The sequence below is a fragment of the Crassostrea angulata genome, chromosome 10, assembly GCF_025612915.1.
Source record: "Crassostrea angulata isolate pt1a10 chromosome 10, ASM2561291v2, whole genome shotgun sequence".
Taxonomy (NCBI): Eukaryota; Metazoa; Mollusca; class Bivalvia; order Ostreida; family Ostreidae; genus Magallana; species Magallana angulata.
In genome coordinates this window covers 44,888,711-44,914,270 of record NC_069120.1, presented here as the reverse complement: position 1 = coordinate 44,914,270, position 25,560 = coordinate 44,888,711, and the positions used below count along the sequence as shown (strand labels likewise).

Here is a 25,560-nt window from a genome sequence, read left to right as displayed (position 1 = left end):
AATCTTTCTTTAGTAATAATATTTTGATTATATAGGTATTCAATTGCTCACAGTATAAATGAAGTTCACAGTGTAGGGCGAGGTCACTAGTGGGAACCAAAATTTGGAACTCAAATAAAAAGGGAAATATGTAGATCCTCTTCAAAAAGAATTATTTGACCAGAAAAGATGAAACTAAAGTGATAACATTCGCAGGTAATATAGTAGATAGTTTAAGAGTTTATCATATTATGATCTCCAAGGTTGTGTCACAATTGGAGATCAAATTATTTTATAGACAGATCTTACAGGATATCTTAAAAAGCTTCCTTTTAAAAATATAAAAATATAGAAAAGTTGAAACTGAGTGAAAGCATCTTCAAGTTTACAAAAATAAACCTGATCCCTGCTGTTAAAGGGGCATGGTCACGATTTTGGTCGAAAATTATTTTTCCAATTTTCATTTTACAATGCTTCGTTAAGGCATTTTTAATCTGCGACGAAAATTTGAATGTCATTTGTTGAGTTATAAGCGAGTTACAGAGCTTACAATTCTACGCTACGTAAACAAAGTTTTTGTTTACATTTTGAATGTTGAAGTAAAAATTCCAGTTTTAAACCTCAAATGAATGTGTTAATCGTTAGGAACTGTTTAATTATGCTTAAAATGAATAAGGAGATAGACAAATCAGCTTGGAAATGATTTTTACTGGTATATTGAACCTATGTAAAAAAAAAACAGGGCACGAGCCTTGTTTACATCGACTGGCACCCAAATTTCATTTGATCATTAGAAATCCATTCCTAAGGCATTTTAAATAATAAAAACAGAAAAATAAAATTTGACCAAAATCGTGACCATGCCCCTTTAAGGTGGAATAACACATATCACAAAATGGCTGACCTCTGATTGAAACGATATTTCGTTTTATTAAAAGGATTTTATCGACGATAACATGTCACATACTCCATAGCCGAGTGGATAAAGTGTCGGGCTTGTGAACTGTACATCCCTAGTTCGAATCCCGAAGGAGCTTTTTGTTGTTACTTACTGAATTGTATTTTTTAGATATTCATTCTTTGTCCACAGACTGGAATTATTTTGCTAATTTGACATATGTTCAGTTTATTTATGATTAAATATTTCATAATCAAATAATTTAATGTTAATTTGTTTGATTTTTTCAAGGTGTGTTATTCCACCTTAAAGGGGAACCGCAATCGGGTATAGAATGTTCACATGATGGTTAGTACAAACTTGTAAGAAACATTCATCTGCTCCAGCCACAATGTTACTATTATTACTAATGTTACTGCAATGTTACAATTACTATGTAAGCATCGTCATAAAGTGTTTCAACCCTCAACCTTATTCTGGGCCCTCTGAAAGATCATATATATATATTTTTTTCGAGAAATGCAATGCCATGATGTGTGATGTAACTATGCAAGTATCCTGATAAAGTGTATATTCAATAATATTCAAACTGTGAAAAATATGGCGTTGGCTCTCAGGGGGGGTTAAGAGCTCTATATATGAATGCAGTTGATGGTTTAACTTGTTCAAATCATGACCCCCAAAACTAGCACTTGAGGCCCCGGCGAGATAAAAGATCATTGAAGGAATGTTTGGGGAAAACTTTTAAAAAATATTCTTTTCAAAAATGCAAAGCTTAAATTGCAACAGTATCAAATGTTAATATACATTATAGTCTGTCCCAAGATATTTTTGCCGCATATTTCCTTAAATTATTCGATATTTATAAATGCCTCTTAGTTCAGACGATGTACATTCAATGTATGAAAAAATCCAAAGATTTCCTTTTTTAAACTCCCCTCTATCTTGTCGGGTATCAGTACACGGCTAAAAATAAAAAGTCCATGGGGTTTTCCATTGCCAAGGAGATGAAGACGCCCAGATGTTAACGTTCAAAGCTTGCGCGAGGTGTCCCGAGTACTTCCGAATGGACAAAAGATGTCAACATTCCCCATCAAATAATCTCCGTAGGAAATCTGTTTTTGTTCCTGTGAATTTTTAACAGGGAAAAATGACAATGTGTGAGTGAAGTTATCTATGGAATTTTCCCTTTCATCGATTTTAATTTAATTTTAATTGCACTTCTGTCACAGGTATGTGTATTTTTATTAAAAATCGTTCAAATAATTTTGGGACAGACTATAGATATAGTTTTTATTCTAAACTGTTGAAACAATGACAACTGAATCAACTCTAGAGCTAAAAAGGGTTAATTGATTTACATAAGAATTTTTCGATAAGCATTTGAATACTTTCTTGAACAAGGTTGTTCTACTAAAATGCTCATATCAGTTTTGTTGCTTAGTAAGCGATTGCTTCCTTTGCATTTTTTATGTATATATATATATAAGCAATTTGTAAAGCAATACTAGAAATGCCGATACTTATTCATTCAGAATCGACCAAATACTATTTTATACACAAGTAAATGACATCTACATGTGTAAACGTTTCAATTGTGGACTAGCTGACGCCACTTTTTCCGTATGGTAGTAAAAAAAAGTTCCATGAAAACCAACGAGTTTGCGGCCGTTCTTTTGATGCCTCCTTAGAAATACATCTTAGCTATTAGAACCAAATACTAGTAGTTTGCGGTAGTTCCTTTGATGCCTCCTTATACATACATTTTAACTATAAGAACCAAATAGTTTGCGGCCGTTCTTTTGATGCCTCCTTAGACATACCGTATATCAGGTTTTTTTCCGCGTCATGTTTTTTCCGCGAATAGCAGCCTAGAACGGTATATAATATTTACGCGAAACAAATTTTCACTATTTCAAAGTCACATTGTAAATATAATCCACGATTGTTTAAACTTGTGAGGTAAGAGGGGAAAAGTATCTAAATTGTCGATCTTTGTAATGAAAAATTCAGACAATGAAACCATGTACACAATTTTCTTAATGTGAAATAATTACCGATAAATAGATCATGTACCGTTACATATACTGGTAGCTCAGGTATAATTAGACATCAGTTTACGCAAGGAGAGCGACCGTTTTAATTAGCTTGTTAATGGATAAACAACAAGGCTTACAAATCTATTATCTGGCGCTTGTCCTCCGATCCCGCAATTTGTACCTCTAACTAAACTAACTGAACACAGATCACCGTACTTTTACGTCCCTTTATCAGGAAACAGAGAACTCTATTACAAAAAAACAACTTTGTATCAAATTTAGGCTGATTTATTTTCCGCGATTCGGAAATCGTCGCGAACAAACCGGAATTTGGATACACGCAGAAAAAACCTGATATACGGTATCTTAGCTACTAGAACAAAAGGGTTTGCAGTCGTTCTTTTGGTGCCTCCTTAGACATATCTTAGCTATTAGAACCAAATAGTTTGCGGCCGTTCTTTTGATGCCTCCATAGACATACAACTTAGCTATTAGAGCCAAAGAGTTTGCGGCCGTTCTTTTGGTGCCTCCTTAGACAAATCTTAGCTATTAGAACCAAAGCGTTTGCGGCCGTTCTTTTGATGCCTCCATAGACATACATCTTAGCTATTAGAGCCAAAGGGTTTGCGGTCGTTCTTTTGATGCCTCCTTAGACATATCTTAGCTATTAGAACCAAAGAGTTTGCGGCCGTTCTGCTCTTGCCTCCTTAGACAAATCTTAGCCATAAGAACTAAAGAGTTTGCGGTCGTTCTTTTAATGCTTCCTTAAACATATCGTAGCTATTAGAACCAAAGCGTTTGCTGCCATTTTTTGGACGCATGCGTTACTTTGTTTCTTGTTCTTATCTGAATCTGACATATGAGATTTTGAGTTATTATAATAGTTATCAATATATTTTGTTTTATTGTAATGATATTATTTTCAATATCGTATTTTTAACTCAACTCATTTGTGATATGAAATATGAAAAATTGTTTTTTAGGCAACCAAGGATACTTGACGCTATTCATTTTCTTATCATCATCAAAATTATTAATTGCATGCAATTCGACGTTATATTTTTAGAGAGGTCTCTGAGAGGGTTTTCTATGTTATGCAATAGCTCGAGTTGTCTCCGTAGAAACACTTTGCTCATTGTTTACATTCACGTTGCTCAGGCACGTTTTCGGTTTGGAATGACAAAATTGTAGCCATTCTGTTATCACTAGCTATTTTTTATTTCTATTTGTTTCATATTTTTTTGCTTTGTTTTAACATGAAAGATTATAATTTAAACAGAAAAATGCTTTTATATGATTCATTTAGCTTATAAAGGTAGCGATCATCGCAAAAAAAAAAAATCAAAAAAATTATACATAACCCACTACTGCGGGTTTTGGATCATACTCCCTGAAGTGATCCAAGATTTTTCAGAGAAATGTTACTCCCAGCTTAGTTTTCATCTTTACGATCACTGTTCATTGACATTATGTCTTGTCTTTGTATTAACCCTGTATTAATCAGGATTTATCCACGGAAGAACTTTAAATGTCGTCTTAGCACCCGTTCTTCTAAGAAACTGAAAACAATATATTGCACGTTTGTTTTGTTTTTGTGTACAAAGACATTACAGCGAAGGGAGATTTTTCAATAGAAGTGATCCAAGATTTCTCGAAGGAATGTTATTCCCAGCTTAGTTTTCATCTTTACGAGCACTGTTTTTTATATATAGTATATATATTTTCATCTAGTCTTTGTATTAACTCCTACCAGGATTTATCAACGGAAGAATTTGCAGGAATGTTACTCCGAACTTTGGCATCAGATCTGTCCTTCAAATAACCCGAAAACAATCTTTTTACAGAAAAACATAAGAAACTTTTAGCTAGAGAATTATCTGTAGTAACATTACTCCGAGATTTAGTTTTTGTTTGCTTCATATTAAAAGTTGTCGTTTTGCATGTACTTCGTTTACATTTGTAATTGTGAATAAATCTTTGGGAATATTAACATTGTTCTGTTATTTTCGTTTGATAGCAATGCCTGTGATGAATTACAAAGCAGACATCTAAACTAAAACCCGTTAAAGGTACTATGGTCGGATTACCTATTTAGTGCTCTCCCTTCTTGGTGCATGTAAATATATAAAAAATAACCGCTGATAACTTTTATATTGACCATAGAATTTTCAACGACCACGTAATTATTTTTAATTTTACAGAACAATAAAGAGGATACATCAAACTCAACGATTTAACATATTGTCACTTTACTAATAACGATTGCATACTAATAGTATTTTGCTCTTCCACATAAACATCTTAGAAGTAACGATAAAATCAAGATCTCGTTAGAAAGCTATTATTTGCTTAATTTAAGAGTAAAACATAGATTACACATATTCTTTATTGATATTTTGAAGAAAATTCCAGCGGATTTTCTGAACGAACACAATTAACCCAAGGAATAATGTTTGATATGAGGATGTATTGAATATTTCTTATCCTGCAAAAGTAGACAATTGAACATTAGTTAAATTACCAAAAAATTACAATTGTTCAAACGCGGAGTTAAACTTTCTATCCTTCAAACTTCTCAACTTTGAAATAAACGTACACTGTTTTTATGCAGAACAGTCCTTTCCTAGTTGATTTCTAGCTACACCCACATTTGAAAGCCTTTAAAATATTTACACATCGTTAATTCTACTATCTATAGAACAATCATTCTAGAACAAAGAAATATAACAATCTGTTACAATCAAAGAATTAACTCATAGGCATATCAATTGTATTTATAATTGTACTTTTGAGCAGATCAAATCGTCTTGTTTTGTTATAATAGTAATCGAAATAGTATTAATCACATATTGATGAGAAACACAAACAGCGTACAATGAAAGAGTAGCATATAGAGAACATGTTTGATGCAATTTAGATTCTATGTCAGCGGAAAATTACTTGTAGAAAATATTTCATGTTTCCGCTGCAGTATAAAATTGTATGAATTATTCCCCGTTGTCCATTGGAAATTCCAATGGATGAACTTCTACATGTACCCTCTGCAGAAATCTTCAGAACATTTTTGAGTGAAGTATTCAGGCTGCCCCTATTTTGAATTATAAGACATGTAGATTAAAAACCCGAAGATTTAAGAATGACATGTACATACTAAGTAAATTATGTTGTTTTTATCTTTTTATTTTTTATTTTTAAAGCATCCATTAAAAAACCCATTATAGATAAAAAGTTAAAGTAAAAATTACGAAACAGGGGCGGGTTTCTCATGTGTGGGTAATTTTTAAATCCGGGACATATATCCCGTGATGTCTTATAGTCCAGTGCCGTCAATAGATATAAACAAATGAGGCTAATGCCTCCTGCCAAATTTTAAATGCCTAAAATACCCCCCCCCCCCAAAAAAAAAAAACGAAAAAAGAAAAAAAAACAGAGAAAAGATTCTAAGGTGGTATAATGCATTTGGCAATCGTAAAATTGAACAATCTTCATGGACAAATTCTAATACCTAATAAAAAAAAAACCCTTCTAATTTTCAACCCAAAGTCTCATTTTTCCACATATATCAATGCTGAAGTCGATATTTTACACGGCGGGTGTGACCGGTCAGCAAAGGATGCTCACTTGTCCATGGCACCTGATCCTACCTATAATTTTTATAGGTTCGTTTTTGTTTTGCTTCTGTTTAGTATTTTTCCTTTGGATTTTTGATTTTGACCTCTGTTTGTTATCATGCACAAATTTGACTTAAATCTAACGAGCAAAATTAAAATTTAAATGACAGTGTGTGAAGTATCAAGGAAACTTAATTTTTTGATATATATCAAATATACAGCGCTTCCATAATTCTACTTGCATATCATATGTATACATCATTTAATTAAACTATTAATTATGGCGGATAAATACACAGTGTGCATATTTAGTTATGGAAGGCATAGTAAATTATACCTTGTTTTAAACAAATATTAGCCGTTTTTATATCTAAGCACTTTCTGTATTTATTCAGATCTTTCCACCTATAATTGTTCTGGAATCATTCCGGAATTATTTATTATGTTCAGGTTATTATTTATTATGTTCAGGTAGCATCCGGATTTATATATACATAACCGTTTTAGAGATTATGGTAGTACTTCCGCTCCACGAGCGCCATGAACAAATTCTCGGAACCACGTTCCTACTGAATGGGATCTTTGGTGACATAGAGACCCCACAGTGTATGTATTTTCGTATTTCTTATTTAACATGTAGAGTTATGAACTGTATATTTTTTTACGCACATTGACTTGAAATTCCGTTAAGGTATATTTTGCTATTTAAATGGGCACTGTATACTTCGTGCAGTAAACAAACTTAATGTCAGTTAATATACATGAATTTCATTGCATACTTGTTTATTTTCATGCTTATAGGTTTTTTGTATTTATATTGTAGTATCTACAGTTATTCCTAGTGAATAAATGATATTTACTACCTGTCTGTGACTAAGCATAATGATAATCACATGCAATTTGAGTTACATCTACCGAGTTTTAGATTTAACTTTAAATCACTACACCTCCATTAATTAATAATTATTAATTAGTTTTATTTTTTCAATTTTTCGTTTACAATTAAGTGTATAAGGAGTGAACATTTAGCTCTACATGCTTCTCGTTATAAATAAGAGATTCTGTAAAATTCACTAAAATAAGACAATCGATATTTTTAGCATACTAATATACAGGAAGGAATTCACTTATACTTTTTAAAGAATGGCATAGTTTCAAAGTTGGCGAAATGTGCTGGTGTAACGAGGAATATTGACCCAGTTGAATATTGACCCGGGGGTCATTTTTTAACGTTGAATATTGACCCGCGGGGTCATTTTTCAACGTTGAAAATTGAGACCAAAATCGTGAAATTTATACCCGAGGTCATTTTTCAACGGTATCAGAAAGATTTTTCTAAACTCTGATGACTTCGTCACGTTGAAAATTGATCCTGTTGAGAATTGACCCCAACTTCAGAGTTTTGATCTGAACTGGAACTTACTTTACACGGTTTAAATGTTCAATCATGCACATATTTGAAAGTTTCAGTTTTAAGATTTTCATACTGTCCGATACATAAGCGGACGTGGCTGATTTATTTTAGGTTGATATCAATCATTTAATTTTAGGACTGAAAATATGATATCCGTTTATAATCATAGTACTATGTAATTAAAACTAAGAAGATAACCATTTGCTTCTTAATGGAACGGGCGAGTCGGGCTAGAATAATTTTTGACATAGAATTGATTATCATTCTCTTGTGTGACAGAATTTAAAGTTTAAACTTTTCACAATCTCTGATAAATATATCTAACAAATATTGATCGTTATCTTTACTTTTCAGGCAATTCAACAGAGCTTTATTCGACAGGCACCTGACGTCGTATATTTTTCTAATAATTATAAATGTATAACCTCTATACTGTTTTATTAGGTAAAGGGTATATTAATATATATTAAGACAAAAATATATAACGTCAGGTACATGTGCTTCATTTGAAGAAGTCAGAATATTTCCCTAACAAAATAATAAATGAATGGTTGTTATATTTTAATCCAACAAGTCCTCAACAGTTTGTATTTATTTTTTACAACTTAACAATAATATTTCATAAACTTGCCAGTTAAACTATTTTTGAAGCACCAGCAAACTTTCTGCATGTGCATAGTCATAGTGCTTAAAAAAAAATACAATTCATCTCTATTATTTTGAGTTTTCATTTCCATTATTTATCTTTAAATTAGAAACACAAGCAGCTGATGGTATACATTTTCTCATAATCAAAAACAAATATCCTCTACAGTAAAAATGTAAACAATTTAAAAAAGTAGGCTTGCATCAACATATACAGTCGGAAGATAGTTGATCTAATCACATAAATGGTATATATGAAAAGGCATGCAAAAAGTTGAATATATTAAGATTACTAAAGCATATAATTGATAGAGAAACACTTGTTAGAATTCGGCTTTTATCAGACCTAGATTGTAACATTGTGATGTTGTGTGGGGCAACTGTATCAGGAAAACTCCGAATTGTTTAAACATGTACAAATTTAAGCAACCAGGATAGTAACAGGGATGAGAGTTAATTCTTCTAATATCATTTTATATAGTGAACTTGGTTGTGAAACCTTACAATGTCGAAGGGGTAAACATAAATTAATTTTAATCTACAAGATTATAAATGGTTTAGCACCACAATACATGTTAGATTTAATTCAATCATATTTTCCAACTGAACATGCATATAATTTTAGGTCGAATGACCTTTTTTCCTGTCTACCACTATATGATTACTTATTACAATAGCTTTGTTACGTCTACATGTAAATAATGGAATAATCTTCATGCAGAACAAAAATTTCATCAACTTTATCCATCTTTAAGTCTTTAAGTAAAAAAAACAAAACAAAATATACCAAAAGCTTACAAACACTTCAGTTTAGGCACTAGGAAAGAAAATATTATTATACGTCAATTGGAGAATAAAGCTGGTAATCTAAATGCTTACTTATCTAAGGATTTTTTAATTGATGAGAGTCGATGTTTATACTGTGGGTCTTAATCTGATGGAAATGTGCAATTTTTCTTGGCTGTCCAAGATACACTTAACAAACTTTTTAAACAACTTAGTGACATTAGTGTACTTTTTCATATTAACTATATACTATATGGTAGTTCTGATTTTTCATATAAATAAAATTTTAAAATTGTTTCCAGGTTTGGCAAAAAAGCGGGAAATACTCATATTTCCCAGGACGGTGTGAAATACTGGTAATTCCCGGGAATTACTGGTATTTCCAAATACTGGGAAATAGAGTATAACTACATATTATGGTACTTCATACTTAGTCTTAATCAAATCTGTTGGCAATAGATGTAGACAATAGTACACCTTGTCAGCTATTACATTTTATAATTGTCTTTGATTTTAAAAGTTTTGACTGGCCAGTAATGTATTGGCTATCTTCTTATGAATATTCCAAACATGGTTCATTCATACACCATTGTTATTTGTTTTTTAGACTTAATTCAGGTATACAATATAGGTGCATCTATACAGTTATCATTAATATGATATCAAAAGTTCTTTTTTCTGGTTATTTGGTGTATGTGTAAATTGGCCAAGAAAATTATGAAAAATTAAGTGTGACTTGTGTCACTTCCCCAGTATGTAACACACTTGAGAAGCCAATAAGCCCCACTCATAGTATATATCTCCCCCAAACCAGGAGCACAAAACTGTCAAGAGTCAATTATTTATTAAAACAACATGTTTGATTATTTAATTCTTATTTGTTACACCTACAGTTATTATAACAGTTTATTTTGGGCTTTGAATTATAAATCTGTAAAACACTAAACTTGGGGTACAAAAAGCTAGACTAGAATTTGTACTTTAGCAGCTTTAGAAGTCTTGGGGAATAGGTGATTTAAGATTCATAAACCGACAGTGAAATGGCAAAGTATGCTAAATTGTGTTTGATGCTTAGTGTTAATATCTTATATCCTAAGCATTAAGCAAATTAAAGAAATTAAGATTAAAAAGATGTATTTCCCAGTATTTCCCAGTTTATTGAAAATCAGTAGTATTTACCGGGACGGGAAATACCGGTATTTACCACCGGTAATTCCCAGCACTGGTATTTCCCGGACAACCCTGATTGTTTCCCATGTTTATGGCTATATTAGAGCTCCCAAGTGTTTTTAATTATCTTAAGTCACACTTAAACATATTTAAGTATTATACATATATTAACTTATTATATAGTTCCCTTTTATTTACTGTTTTTTTTTCAAATGGGCTGGATCATGAAAAGTTCAATCTTATGTTTGTATCTCTGCAAGTATAAATGTAGGTGTGAATGAATATGTCTACGAACAATATGTCTTACAATCATATATGGTAAACAGAACAACAATTATACGCAAACTGTTTTATTATGAATAAAACAGTTATTACATTTTTAAAGCGATAATATGTTAATTCTAAAAATAATCATTTATGTCTCATTATTGCCACCCCACCCCCTTCCTCGGTTGAAACACGTAAATATGTAAATCTAAAGAATCAATATGTAAAAACTGATAATTTTCAATTAAATAAACCAGAGTTAAAAATATTGAATTGTTAATTAATGCTTCTTTGCTGTTGAATTTCGAACCGACTTTATAATCAAAATTCCACGATGCGGGTCAATTTTCAACGGATCAGTGTCTTTATTCAACACCTTTGGTCTCAGTATTCAACGTGGAAAAATGACTCCCTGGTCAATTTCAACCCGGGTCAAAATTCTTCGTTACACCGGAAAGAAGGGGGTAAAAAACCTTCCTTATAACATCACCCAAAATAAAAGATGAAACCAAAATTACGAAAAGTTTACTCCATTCTTACGCATTATAACCATGCTGAAGTTAGCAGCCACTAACAGGAGTCATTAAGCCAGTAGAAACTAACGGACAAGAAGGAAAATCATCAAAGTACTGAGAGTACTCGAACAGAAAATATATTATACTTTATCATCGGCATACTTTAATTAATATCAATATGATTAATGCATCAATAATTTGTAGAAGCATTGACAACTTTAGAGGCAGTAAAGATCGGTTGGATAAGAAATATAAATGCGTCTTGTGATCAAAACCAAGGGAGATATAAACCCATCGAAACCACCTGCTGGTACCCGTACAGCCCAAATTTGAGACCTGAAAAAAATAGCCTTATAGGTCTCCTGAACTACCCTGTAATTCGTTTGATGTACGTTTTAAAGGAAAGGGAGAAAACGGCCCACCATTCACCACAATATAGTTGTAAAAAGTTTGAAAAAAGTTCTAGTGAGCTAAATGGACACATTTAAATTGGCAAATTTGCCGACGCAATTATAAAATCGCGATCAAATAATTGATAAAAATTAAGCCAGCTGTGCATTAATTTTATCATTCAAATAATGTTCTTTAATAATAAGCTATAGAAAATGTTGTTTAGAATTATTCATGTAAATTATCAAGTACTGTTCGATTTATACACAAGTGCAGCGTCATTTCCCGCCATATGTCGACGAGAGAAGAGACGTAACTGTTAACAATCAATTTGTGGAAATAAAAGTGTATTTGTGTTTTTTTCTGCTACAGATATGAAAAACTATAAACAGCGATTCCTTATTAAGTTCGGTGTTTATAACTTCAAATTCAGCTGAGCAGAGTTAAAATTCAAGTAAATTTAAAGTCTGATATCTTGGGTACGGTGTAACCTATTTCTATTCTTGTTTACAGCGTACAACTGGCATAAAGCTACCACAGAAAGTATGCTGGTTTATACAGGAGGCATTTATTTATAAGAAAATATTTTTTATAGAATACATGCTATTTTTTAGGAGTTTAAGTCATTGTTAAGTTCTTGTAGTGCACAATCCTTAAAACGGGCATCGAAAACAAAACATTCTTTTCCTTTTCGAGTAAAAAAACATAATACGGATATAACAAATATGTGCATTTCATTTTAGTTATTAACTGCATGCATTTAAAATCTACCTTGAGTCAGAGCTGTGTGTGTACCATTACGTAAGCTATCCCTCGCCCGTGGCCGAGAAAATGGGTCACCATGGTCGCGACTGGACTACCTAGCGGTCAGTGGTTATCTTATACACGAAAGTTGCGTCTCTCATATACGAGTTTATCTAGCCGCGACCCCAAGAATTGTTTTAGTGTTTATTACAAATAAAAGTTTATGGATTAAACGATAAGGTGTCAATTAAGATATCGTTCAGTTAATTAATAAAAGCAATGTCATTCTCAGTCTAAAGCAATATCAGACATAGATCAATTGTTGGTTTTAGGTTAAAAATAAAGAACTTCAATTTGATAGAGTTTAGTCATTATACTGCAAACTTTTCAAATCTTGCTGGGTTCTGAGCTGTGTGTGTGTGTGCGTTGTACCTCTACGAAATCTGTCCTCACCCACAGCCGAGGAGATCAGCCACGGCTTCACTACCTAGCGTTATGCAGTTATCTATTACACAAGATTCGCACACTTACATGTATATGAACGTGTTTGAGTTTAAATAGCCGTAAATACAAGAACAGTTTTAATTTTATGTTATAAAAGTTTGTCTATCTTTTATTTATTTAATTAAACATTTGAGTGTAAATCAAAAGTTTGTTCTTGAAATTAATAAAATTACTCCAAATCGGAAACATCGTCAGACATAAATTAATGGTTGGTTTGTAAGTCTAATATATTTTTTTAAAACTGTAAAAATAAGTTTTTTAATAAACAAAAAAAAAAACCCACAGAAAAACAACAACAAAAAACCCACACACAAACTAATATAAAACTTTTAAGTGATGATCATCCCTGGCATATGGCCGAGGAGATCTGGCGCGAGTGGACAAATGATCCGCGGTAGGTTCGTGTTCTTCTACATGTACCTTATCACGCGTGCATGTTTCATATTTTGTAAGGGCACAACTATATTTTATTATGTTTTCAACTATTATATTGGTTTAAGATGAAGAGAGAAATCTAATTTACTTGAACAGTTGTTTAAGCATTGATTTTTACAATTGCATATACAAGGTAGTTTAAAAATCGAATCAAATTATAATCAAAGTTCCATGTTACATTTTTGCGGTAGATGCTGGCATGATAAAAGAATGTCCTGAATTGAGGCATTCTATGATTATTTTAAAGAATATTCACATGAGTTTTTAAACAAGTATAGATTAGAATCTCTCGGTCACATATTAATCACTTCTGTAGTTTTTCTTCAGTTCATTGTGGAAACGAACTCATTGCTGCGTTGCACGCCCCCCCCCCCCCTCCCCCGGCTGCCAAGTGCTCGGGCTTAATTTTTTTTTAAATTGGTGAAATGATATCCAGATATGGCGAAAATCATTATTGATGACTTCTTCTTACAAATGTATGTGTAACATTTCTCCTTAACGTGTTTCACTTTCCCACCCGTTTCTTAATTCGGCCAGTCTGTGTTAATAAATTCAATCGCCACGTGCGACTAAAAATCTTCTGTCGCTTCAGTGCACACAGCTCAGAACATATATAGCCCCAGGTCATCAATTGTTATGCATTTGAGTAATAGTTGAAGGGTGTTTTCTTTACAGTGGTCAATTGTTAAACAATAAGACTATTATTGGATGTCAATCATCTTCACATTAAAGGTGCTTGATCGTATTCTGAGAATGTGGCTAATAAATTAACCTGTTGAACACGCTAAACTTCTATAGTTATGAACAAAATAACTTACAATATATTATAATTAAAAGTTTTAAGTCAAAGAATTTTTTTTCTTGAGATTAGTAATTATGAAATACGACTACATTATGCAATGCAGTCGGTCGCCATAGAAATCATCAAAGTACTGCAAGTGTCGACAAATTTCTTATTTCTTTGAAAGACCATGATATTTCACTTGACTTACAGACAACATATAAGCGACATATCTGCCTCCTAAAAATCTATGTGCTTCTCAAAGTTACTTTTAAGTGAGATAGACATGTGTTATTGGGGATTTGTTTTATTGCTAATATGAAAATTGATTAAAAAAATTTTCATTGAAGTTGTGTAGTATGAGGTTGTAATGCAACTTAATTTACTTACAAGGTTAGCTACAACCAGTGAAATACTAATTTTAGGTGAACAGTGAATATCCAATCTATTAAAATACAAGATATATAGTTTCCAGAACTATGATAACATGCACGTGTACATGAAGGTAGCATCCTCATTTGTATGGCTGTAGGTGAGGAGGTAAAGGTGTATCGATGAACATACAATGTATTACTGTACATACGGATTCCGGATCGTAGCTACAGACGATACCCATTGACAATCTTTCAATATATCTATGTGCAGTTTGACCGAGAAACTGACCAGTTTCATAACTTCTTCGAATTTCTCTAACACGGACTGTCTAATTCCTTCCCAGAATTCCAATTTACGCAAGCGCAGTTGAAGTTTTATTCAATTTCATTTGTCATAAAGATAAGAATCTTGCATATTTATTGCATCGTCGAGAGAAGTAATGTTCATTTCTGTAAATAAGGTTATATAATTTCACGTTACATTGCGGTGTCTCTCTGAAACAGCACCATCTGGTGTAAAATTTAGATGCTCACTTTTGCATAAATTCTCCCGCTGATCTTTGATAGCTGATTTTTATTTTGAATGTCCAAGTCTATTCGTATCATTAAATAATATCAGAAGGCACACATTTCCTTATAGAAAAGTTCAGAGATGACATCAATTTTGACTAATTACTAAATTTTGACAGCACGCAACAATTCAAACTTGACCATAGTCTTCTAAAATTTATAAGATTTAAATACAGAAGTTATCTTAGAGAAAAGGTTGCGGGTAACAAGATTGTAAAAAGATTGTAAAAAGAATAGCTACCTAAGATATTTGATATATCTCACCGGAACTAGAATATGTTTGCTTATATATCATTGTATAATTAACATATAGAAAATTTTATACTAATATATTCATTCAATGTAAAATAAATAAAGTAAGAAAAAAAAATTGAAGTATTTTCCACTGACGACCGGAAGTTACGACGAATCAAACAAAATAATGTCAACACAGATACAATATTAGGGCTACCGTCCTGCAAAGTTTGGTTGTTTAAATCGTCACCATTTTTAGCTTTTGGAGTCAATTTTTTTGTCTCTTGACAGGAAGAGGACAAACGGAAATGCTAAGTGAAAACAAAAGTACGCATATCTTGAACATTAGACAACTGTACTTAATTATATATAAAATTTACTAAAATTGTCAAAGAAAAACATTTAAACTTTCAAACAACTTGATTACGTTTAACCATTCCGGTGGGGCCGGTGTCTTGATCACTTGCAGTTTCTGAGATCTCGGAAATAAAACATTTGTTTAAAAAAAAAGCTGAAATATTTGAGATTTCTCATCGGAAGAAGATTTTTTTTCTGTTTGTTTCACATAGGATTGATGGCATATGTAAGGATTAATAATTATATTTCAATTCTACATGAAATAAATTAAATACCAAAAATAGTAATTTTGGAAGTGCTTCCAGTGACGACCGAAAGTTATAACAAACAACACAAAATAGTTGAAAGACATCTACAACTATAGGTCTATAATCCCACAAATTCTGAATGCTCAAGTATTAATCATTTTTGAGATATCTATGTCACCACCTTTCAGTTGCGGGACAGGAAACGGACGACAGGAAATTAACTTTGGAAAAAATGAAAATTAAATCCTTGAGATTCTGAAAATTTTAAGAAAATCTATCAAGCCATCGTTGAGAAATCTTGTAGAAAAAAGGGGAAAAAATTTGTACCCAATTTTCGAGCCATAGTGAGGTCTAAAGAACGGTGCCACTTGCGTAAAACAAAAACAATAGGCACAACCTTAGACCATGGTCTACCTATCCATAAAATTTCATTTTCATATCTCTGATAATTTTTTTAATCAAGCTCCGGAAGTGACGGTGACAGTAAAAATATTGAAAAAAATAAATGAATTCAGATCACTTCCAATCAACTGTGAAAAAATGGTTGAAATTGTTTGGATAGTTTCCGAGAAATCGCGTGCACAAAATTTGGTCGAAAAAAAATAACTAGAGCAAAGCTCGTCTCAAAGCAACGATTGGGTCTTCCGTATAAAACCATTCAGCAATAAAAGTTGAATTTTCAGTGCAAGTACGCAGGTACCGTAGATTCAATTTTCTTATATCATGATCTGCAGAGGTGTAGATGGGCTACTTTGGAAGACCAAAAATACGAAAGTACAGTTTTTTTTATAGGAGTCAGTTAGGACCACAATGGTAACAACTATTACATGGATATGAATAGGAAGATATCTTTAGAAGTTTATTCTTAAACATTATTTGACTAATAAAGTTGTAACTTGTGTGGAAGAGCCCTTAGGTTATTAATTCAAGTTTGTGAAACCATGAACCTCAGGGTTACGTTAGGGGCCTCAATGGAGTATCAATTTTAGGTCACCGAGACGAAGGCAGGGGGAACTTACGCTATACCCCCGGCGTCGGCATCCGGACCTGGTTTTTGTTGGAGATCCTGTATCTAAGTTATTACTTGTCCTATCTTCATCAAACTTGCATGGATGATGCATCTGGACTTATTTATGGACTTGAAAGACTTTGATGCTGAACCTGGGCCATAAATTTCAGATGCTGGAGGAGGTTTTGGTTTTTGAGCAGGTTAAAGTTTTGGTGCAGGTGCCTTTTGATAGCAATTTCTATGTTACGAATGGTCCTAACTTCACCAAACTTGCATGAATGGTGCGCCTTATGATACTTATGCACCTGACAGGCTTGATTGCTGAATCTGAGCCTAAGGTTTCCGATGCTGGATAAGGTTATGGTTTTTAGAGCTCGTTAAAGTTTATAGAGCAGGTGCCCTCTGATGAATATATCTTAGTTATTACTGGTCATAACTTCTGCAAACTTGTTTGGATGATGCGTCTTATAATACCGATGAAACTGACAGGCTTGAATGCTGAATCTTAGCCATAGCTATGTTTCGGATACTGGATGAGGTTAAGGTTTTTGGAGCAATTATATCTTAGTTATTACTGGTCCTAACTTCACCAAACTTGATGGTTGGTGCATCTTATGATACTTATGCACATGACAGACTTGAATGCTAAATCTGAGCCATGCATATGTAGGCTTCGGATGCTGGATGAGGTTTAGTTTTTGAAACAGGTCAGATCGTTGATAGATAATAGAAATATTTGAAACTTGCATAGTTGATTTGACTATCAAATAAATGAAGCGCAAAGGTATGTTCAGATCCAGAGCCTGTTCTCTATTATCAAGGGTGCTAAAAAAAACTCCTACCTCACGCTAACTTGTTTGAAAGATGTGTTTGTAATGAAATAATATAATATGATTCCTATGATGTAGTATTGAATGATTTAAAACACTATTGTTTTATATAGTATAATATTTCATCATATATTATATTGTAAAAAATTATATGATACAATATGATATTGTATCAATTTTTTTATATTATAAAAGTATATCGTGTCATGATATTGTTACGTATCATATTGTATATTATGATACAATACTATATAAAAAGAGATTGTATTAAATATCATTGTAATACATGATATTGTTTCATATGATATTTTACTACATAATATTGAATCATATGATATGACATTGCATGATATTTATTATGGTATAATATAATACGAAATTGTATGATATGATATGGTTTTATATTATATAATAGTATTAATATATAACATGAAATTGTATTATATGATATTGTTATATTGTATCATATGATATGATCATGTATAATATGGTATTGTATTATAAAATGATATCACAGGATATTCAATAATATAATGCAAAGTTGTATCAAATTATATTGTATCTTATGATACAAATCATATTATAAATTATATATGATACAACATTATAAACTGTAATATCATATTGTATCATACAATGTAATATCATTTTTTACAATTTTGTTATTTTTTATGTGATATGATATTTATCATACGATAATATATTGTATCATATATTATAAATTATGATATTGTATTTTATGATAAAAACAATTATGTTTTACACAAAACAATACCATATCAAAGTATATGATGCGATTTCAAATCTTGATTCAATGCCATATCATATGATACAATGTTATATTGTATCATTATATATTACAGTATTATAGTATCATATGATATATATTGTATAGTATCATAGGATGCAATCGTATTTTATACTATTGTATTGATACACATTATATCTTACAATACCGTATTTAATTCACATATGATTTTCAAACTATTTTTAAGATTTGATACACTATATTGTGTCAAAACAGTATCCATAAATATCCAAGATAATTAAGTATGATTTTCATATAATATGATAAATGGGGTCTCTAAAAGTTGATGCCACGTATCGGTGAGCTTTGTAATCTGTGATTACCTATGTTTTATACTGGAGGATATACACACATGTATAAAAAATATAACTTCTCTAAATAACAATGACTCTGTTTGATATATCTTATCTTTTATGCAAGCATTGTAATAAAAGGTAAATTCTTTATTGTTTAAAATGCGATCAATCACACTACTAAGTCAAAAAAGTTCTAACATTCCCATTTTCTACTGGTGAACTTAGACATTTACTGACAATGTACTGGCATTACTGATAAACTTAGAAAAGTACGGACTTTTTTACTGACGGTACTGAGAAACAGCGTTATTATTCAAATGACAATACCACAAATACATTTATATTTAATTGACTTTAAAGTACGATTTTACATTACCGCTTAAAATGTAATGGTACTTCTTTTTTTTTACTAATAAAACCAGTATCAAGAGACTATAAATTTTGCGCAGTCGTTTGAAATGTTATAGTTAAAATTAAAACTAATCGGATGTCAAAATTCTTTTTCTAAAGTTTCTAAAAGTTAAACATCCTGATTTTAAAGCATTCATAGCAAACAAATGAAACATAAAAAACAAGAATTTAATATATACAAACGTCAAAAGAACGGCTGCAAATGGTCATTCATTCGGAACCAAACGTGTTAATGAAATGCGTGGGTATGAGCAAGTTAAAAGCTACTAATAATTTACCAAGAATTTGATTTGTTAATAAGTTAACATGCCATTCTAATCAATTTTCATATCTTACAATGCATACTTATTTAGATTAAATAAAAGCGCTTTATTTATTCTTTTATCCATCAATGTTTCATTTTACACCAGATCAATTGATCAAAGAACCTGAGAACACATGTTTAACAACTGGTTGATTGAAGTTAAAGTTTTCAAAGGAGAGGATGTTGACATTTTTTTCACTAGGTCAGTGGTTATGTAATAGCTACTGTACACAGCCCTTCTTGACAATTTGCAGTGCACGGTAGCGAGATTGGAAACAATGAGGTAACAGACACACGTGTACTTGTATATACACACACGTTCTAAGATCTGAATGCTCCGTACTGCTAAACAATAATGCAATATGTTGTTTTAAAACCCCTTAATACCTTTTCCCCAGTTTTTCAAGTAAAGAAAACAGAATTTGAAAATTTTAACTTATCAGTTCTATGAATTTTAAACTTGAAAAGGAAGAGTTTTAAATTCGGAGCATCATTTGACACATGTACAGTGATATGATTGAAAACTTAATTAATCTCTTATATTTTTCATTTTTCAAATAAAATCTAAAAAAGTGTATGATATTTTTCTAATTTTAAACCCGAAACATTGTTTTAAAATCATGCATATGTATATTACGTTACCGACATTTGTATATATGCATTAAATCATTCATGGACTGTATCATTGCTTTATATGTATCTGTATATCATAAGTTTATCAGTACTGTCTAAGTTTGTCAGTACTTTTCTAAGTTTCTCAGTACCTTCAGTAAAAACATCAGTACTTTTCTAAGTTTATCATTAATGTCAGTACATTGTCATTAAATGTCTTAGTTTATTAGAAAAAAGGGGAATGTCAGTACTTTTTTGACTTAGTAGTGATTTGAAAATCTCAGGAAATAGAATGCTGTGATATGCGATATAACTATGCTAACATTCTGATTCTGTTTCTTAATTGTTTAAACTGTGACCTTTGTATCAAAGTTGGTTACATGGAAGGGTTAGAAGTTTAAATTCATCAGAGTGACGTTTTTTAAAAATACCTTTCAATGGTGGTCAATGCCATGCATTCGAATGGTATCTTTTTGTGATGAGAACACTTATAATTTCGTACGTACTTTTTCTGTAATTACAGAAATCTAAAAAAAAAAATATTCACCGCATGAGAAATCCCTTGTTATCGGCTGCAGGAGAAGCCGATCTATTTGTGGTTCTGATAGAAAGTGCTCATGGAAATGAGACGTAAAAGTTTATTTTTTTTGACAAAATGCTTTTCACCTTATTCGTTTATGAAAGATAAAATATAGTACTTTAAATTTATATTTAATTCTTATATGTTATTAGTTTATTTATTTAATTTTTCTTTTACAATCAAGTGTATAAGGAGTGAGCAACTGTACAGTATACTCGCAATAAATAAGAGATTATGTACAATTCAATGAAATAACACAATCAATATTTTGAGCATACTGAGTAATACATCCGCGAAAAACATCAATCAGTAGTGGAAAGACCTAGTTTTTCCATTTTTTAAATTTGTTTATTTATTTTTCTATTTTATAATAAGGGATATTGAAGCTATTTTTTCACCTTCGACGCCACCAAACATTATGACACCAAATGACCATTTGTCTCAAAGGTCCCCTGGCCCTTGGTGAAGGAGATGCTTGTAATCGCTATTTATTTAAAACAATAAGCCATGAGACTTGATACCTTAACCAATAACTTAGGTTAATATATCCACTAGACTAAGATAATTCAAATTTTCACAAATCCCTTTAGCTCACTTAGTGGATCTTAGAGACCCAAAATCAATCCGATGATCCGTAAGCCACTTATTTCCTTTTGAATTTCATCAATTTTACAAACACAGCCATTGTGATCATGACATTTTAGACGTTTGACGTTTGACCTTTGACCATGACCTCTTAGAAATAAGAATACAAGAACGTATTGTTATGGACCGACACCACTTTCACGGTTTTTCTGATTTTTTTTAATGTTATGCATTAGTTTGAAATGTTTTAGACGTCATACTATGCGCCTTGCTCATACCCACGCATTTCATTAATAATTTTGGTTCGGAATGAATGACCATTTGCAGCCGTTCTTTTGACGACTTTGTATATATTAGGTTCTTGTTTTTGTACGTTTCATTTTTTTGCTATGAATGCTTAAAAATCAGGATGTTCAACCTTAAAAAACTTTAGAAAAGGAATTTTAACATCTGATTGGTTTTAATTTTAACTATAACATTTTAAACGACTGCGCAAAATGTATAGTCTCTTGATACTGGTTTTATTATTTAAAAAAAAGTACCATAACATTTTAAGCGGTAATGTAAAATCGTACTATAAATTCAACTACATGTAAATGTATTTGTGGTATTGTCACTTGAATAATAACGCTTGCAATAACTTAAACTTATTTTAGAGAGAGAGATTTTTTTACCATATAGAGTTAAGCAGTTGGTTCTTCTAGTTGTGGGGACAAACACCTAGATCACATCAACAAGCTATCATAATAGGAACGATTGAAAAGTAAAACGAAGAGTACATGTTGTTTTATTTTATATTCTTTATCATGCATAATTAGAAATTTTAACAAGATAAAGAGAACAAATCCAAATATGTTTAATTATGTAATTAAACTTTCCATCCTTTAAAAGATGACCAAAGTCTTTCAAGACTATTTGCGTTCGTTGTTCGAATATTGACTGTATCTCTTGTGTTTAAGACCAAGGGAAGCGTGTTTGCGCAGTTTTCATACCCACGACTATGTTCATTGTTGCAATTGCCCAATCCTTTCCGATGTCCATTAACTAAAATTTCTGCGTCAAATAGTTTCCCAGATCTAACAACGCTTGACCAAGAGAAAACATAAAGCCCGGCAGATGGCGCTGTGAAGAAGCCGCTGTGAGGATTGTACGCGTGTCCGTAGTTGAAAAATAATTTGTCATAGACAACGTTGACAGGCATGTTTCTAGGTAAGATCAGATTATTTGATACGTACGCATGGAAGGCAACAATTGATTCATCTAAAAGAAAACAATATAATAAAGTAATACAAAAATAGAGTACCGATCAGATCTAACCTAGCAGAAAGTAAACCTCAACTAAACCCTGGGTTTACTTTCTAGGTTTATTCTGGGTTTAGTCCGGATTTACTAGAATGGACCCAGAGTAAACCCAGAGAAAACACAAACTAAACCCTACGTAAACCCAGAGCGGACACGGAAAGTAACCCAGTCAGAAGTGTACCCCTTAAAGCAGACGCTTAAAGTGTATTTGGAATATACATGGGGTAGGAATTGCAGGCAATAAGGTGGTAAGATAAAAGATGGGTCTAATTCACACTGTCAGTGCGTACATTAAATCCCAAGTGGACCCAAATTTTCAGAAAGTAAACCCAGAGTAACCCTTCTGTGCACCCCAAAAGTAAACCCGGGGTTTAGTGGGGTTTATTCTGGTGTTAGGCTGGGTCTGATTGGTACTGTACGTCCAAAATGGTATACCATATATTCAAATGAAAATATATTGGTGTCAGAGAACAATTCATACGATATAAAATACGTAATTGGTGGACACCTAACAACGTATAAAACCTAATTGTTAAGCACAGAGCGAAACAATAGATCTAAGAATATGAAAGCAGATTAGAAAAATACCACTTTGAAATAGTTTTAATAATATGTTTTGAAGATTTTTACATACCACTTGCATTTGTTTCTTGAAAAATTATTGCCAAACAAAGGAATAACTTTGTCAGGATAAAATAGGAAGTCATCATTTATCTGCAAAAAAATGAATTATTAAATATTATGCGAGAGACAGAAAAAGGGAGACAGAGGGACATACAAACAGGAGAGAAAGAGAGAGAGAGAGAGAGAGAGAGAGAGAGAGAGAGAGAGAGAGAGAGGATACACACCTTCAGTGAACCTGTATCTTTCAGTCTGATTGATACCTTTAATCTTCCTGTCTTATATAGAAATTTAGGTAATACTACAGCCCACTTTGTAATTAATAAGAGTGTCGTGTTGAAAATTAATATTGATATATTTGGTTATAATTTGAATATAATTTCCACAATTTGTTGCCGTAACAGATTGCTGTTATAGGTTGATTGCTGTAACAGGTTGACTAAAGATTACAAGCAAAACTGCCATCAACATACTAGTAGATGACACTGTCGGTGACAATTATTCGTGGAACCTAGTTGTCAGTTTATACACTTCAGGGCTTTCAGATTGTTGTTAATTGTAGATGGAAATGGCGATACATTTATACCATAAAAACAATGCAAAATAACTTTTTAAACAAAACGCCAAATCTTTTTAACAAGATTGAGAAAGAAATGAACAGTACATTGAGAGTGTTTACAACCTGTTGGAAGAACAATTCAAACACCAAGATTCCAATTTACTCATTGTCTTCAAAAAGCATAATTATTTTAGATGTAAACATTTTATCATCAGATTGATCAAATAGAGACTATTATGGAATCATTTAAAGTCGTGGGGGACTTTTCGAGGATTGTGGATGATTTGCTTGTTTGTGGGGATGTCGTTTCCTTGATGCGTCAGTTTTTTAGTTTCAGTAAAAAAGTGACTCTTTATAAATTTGTTTTTGTCGAGGATGTAAATTTGCGGGAAAAGGCTACATACGATTACCACGAAAACTGAGCCATTGTGAATTCTAATGATTCCACAGTAAATATTAGAGGAATGGAGACTTGTAATTAGAAGAATGAGCCGGTTTACTGGTGGCAGTTGTCTTCTGTGCTATGAAGAAAAAAAAACTATTGTGGAAGGAATTAAACTGCCTACTGGTGGTGATTGTTTTTTTAGCTGGGATCTAGACTGTGGACTGGTGGTGGTTATATATTTCACATATTAATAAGGGCACCGCAAAGCAGAGCATCCTCTCGCGAAATGAAAATATTGTGCGGGGAAATGCATTATTCAGAAATAAACATATAATTGAAGAGACCAAATATTTAACTTGTTAAAAACCATTTGAATTAAAATATTTCGTAAATTCCTATCCCCATGAACTCTTTGTGTGTATCAATGGAGGATGGGTGCATTTACGTGGTTGTACAACTGCTCCCATTACTAGGGAAAACACACCACAAACGTGTTAAATTTTCGTAATATAGTTAAATAAATTCTCTTTATCCAGTGTCTTACATTACGCATGTAGACAATTAGTGTAGGCAAATTGAAGTATCATATTGAAAAGGAAACGTAGCTAAGATCTGGCGATTTATAGCCTGCTCTATGAGAAAATGCGAGTTAACAGTTTGTAATCTTAATCCCAATATTTTAAAAAAGAGTAACATACATATACATGTATGTATCTTCAGCAATTAACATGAAATGAATTCCCAGTTAATAATGTTGACGATTTTTGTCAAAGTCTCTTCTGAATTATGAACCTGTTCTTCTCTACGTAATACCCGAAATTCGGCTCAGACGGCTACTTGTTTCGATTAAATAAGGGTTAACTCAATCTCCTGCTTGTTTCAGTTTTTCACTTTGGACATCCTTTCAACTCCCCATTTCTCAAAAATGTTTGTTTCTTACCTTTACAGGGCTTACATCCAACAAAATATCAAGTTGCTGATTTAAAATGTTTACTTTCACGAACCGGAAGTCGTACGTAAAATTTTTAGTGTTGTAATTTTAATGTTATCTTAAAAAGTATATTCCTTGAAAATAATTGGGGTTTGTCCTTTAAACATTCTTATGAAGTGTACGAAGTTTGATACAAATGCATGCGATGGTTTTCTTTAAATTTTGCTAAATAGGCTGAAATGGACACACACACACACACACACACACACACACACACACACACACACACACACACACACAGAGCAGCGATGCTCAATACCCCACGCAACAAGTTGCGCGATGGGATAATAAGCACATTGTTTCAGG

At 32.1% G+C, this 25,560-nt stretch overlaps 1 protein-coding gene and 1 long non-coding RNA gene across 2 annotated transcripts in view; both read right to left on the bottom strand.

The window, feature by feature from the left end:
• Positions 1-25,560, bottom strand: part of LOC128168375 (uncharacterized) — a 73,477-nt gene that overhangs the window by 22,714 nt on the left and 25,203 nt on the right. The window lies entirely within an intron of this gene.
• Positions 22,168-23,622, bottom strand: LOC128168377 (uncharacterized). The gene is made up of 3 exons (XR_008241330.1): positions 23,547-23,622; positions 23,333-23,412; positions 22,168-22,656 (listed from the first exon to the last, which is right to left on the bottom strand). It is a non-coding gene; the product is annotated as an uncharacterized LOC128168377 (long non-coding RNA).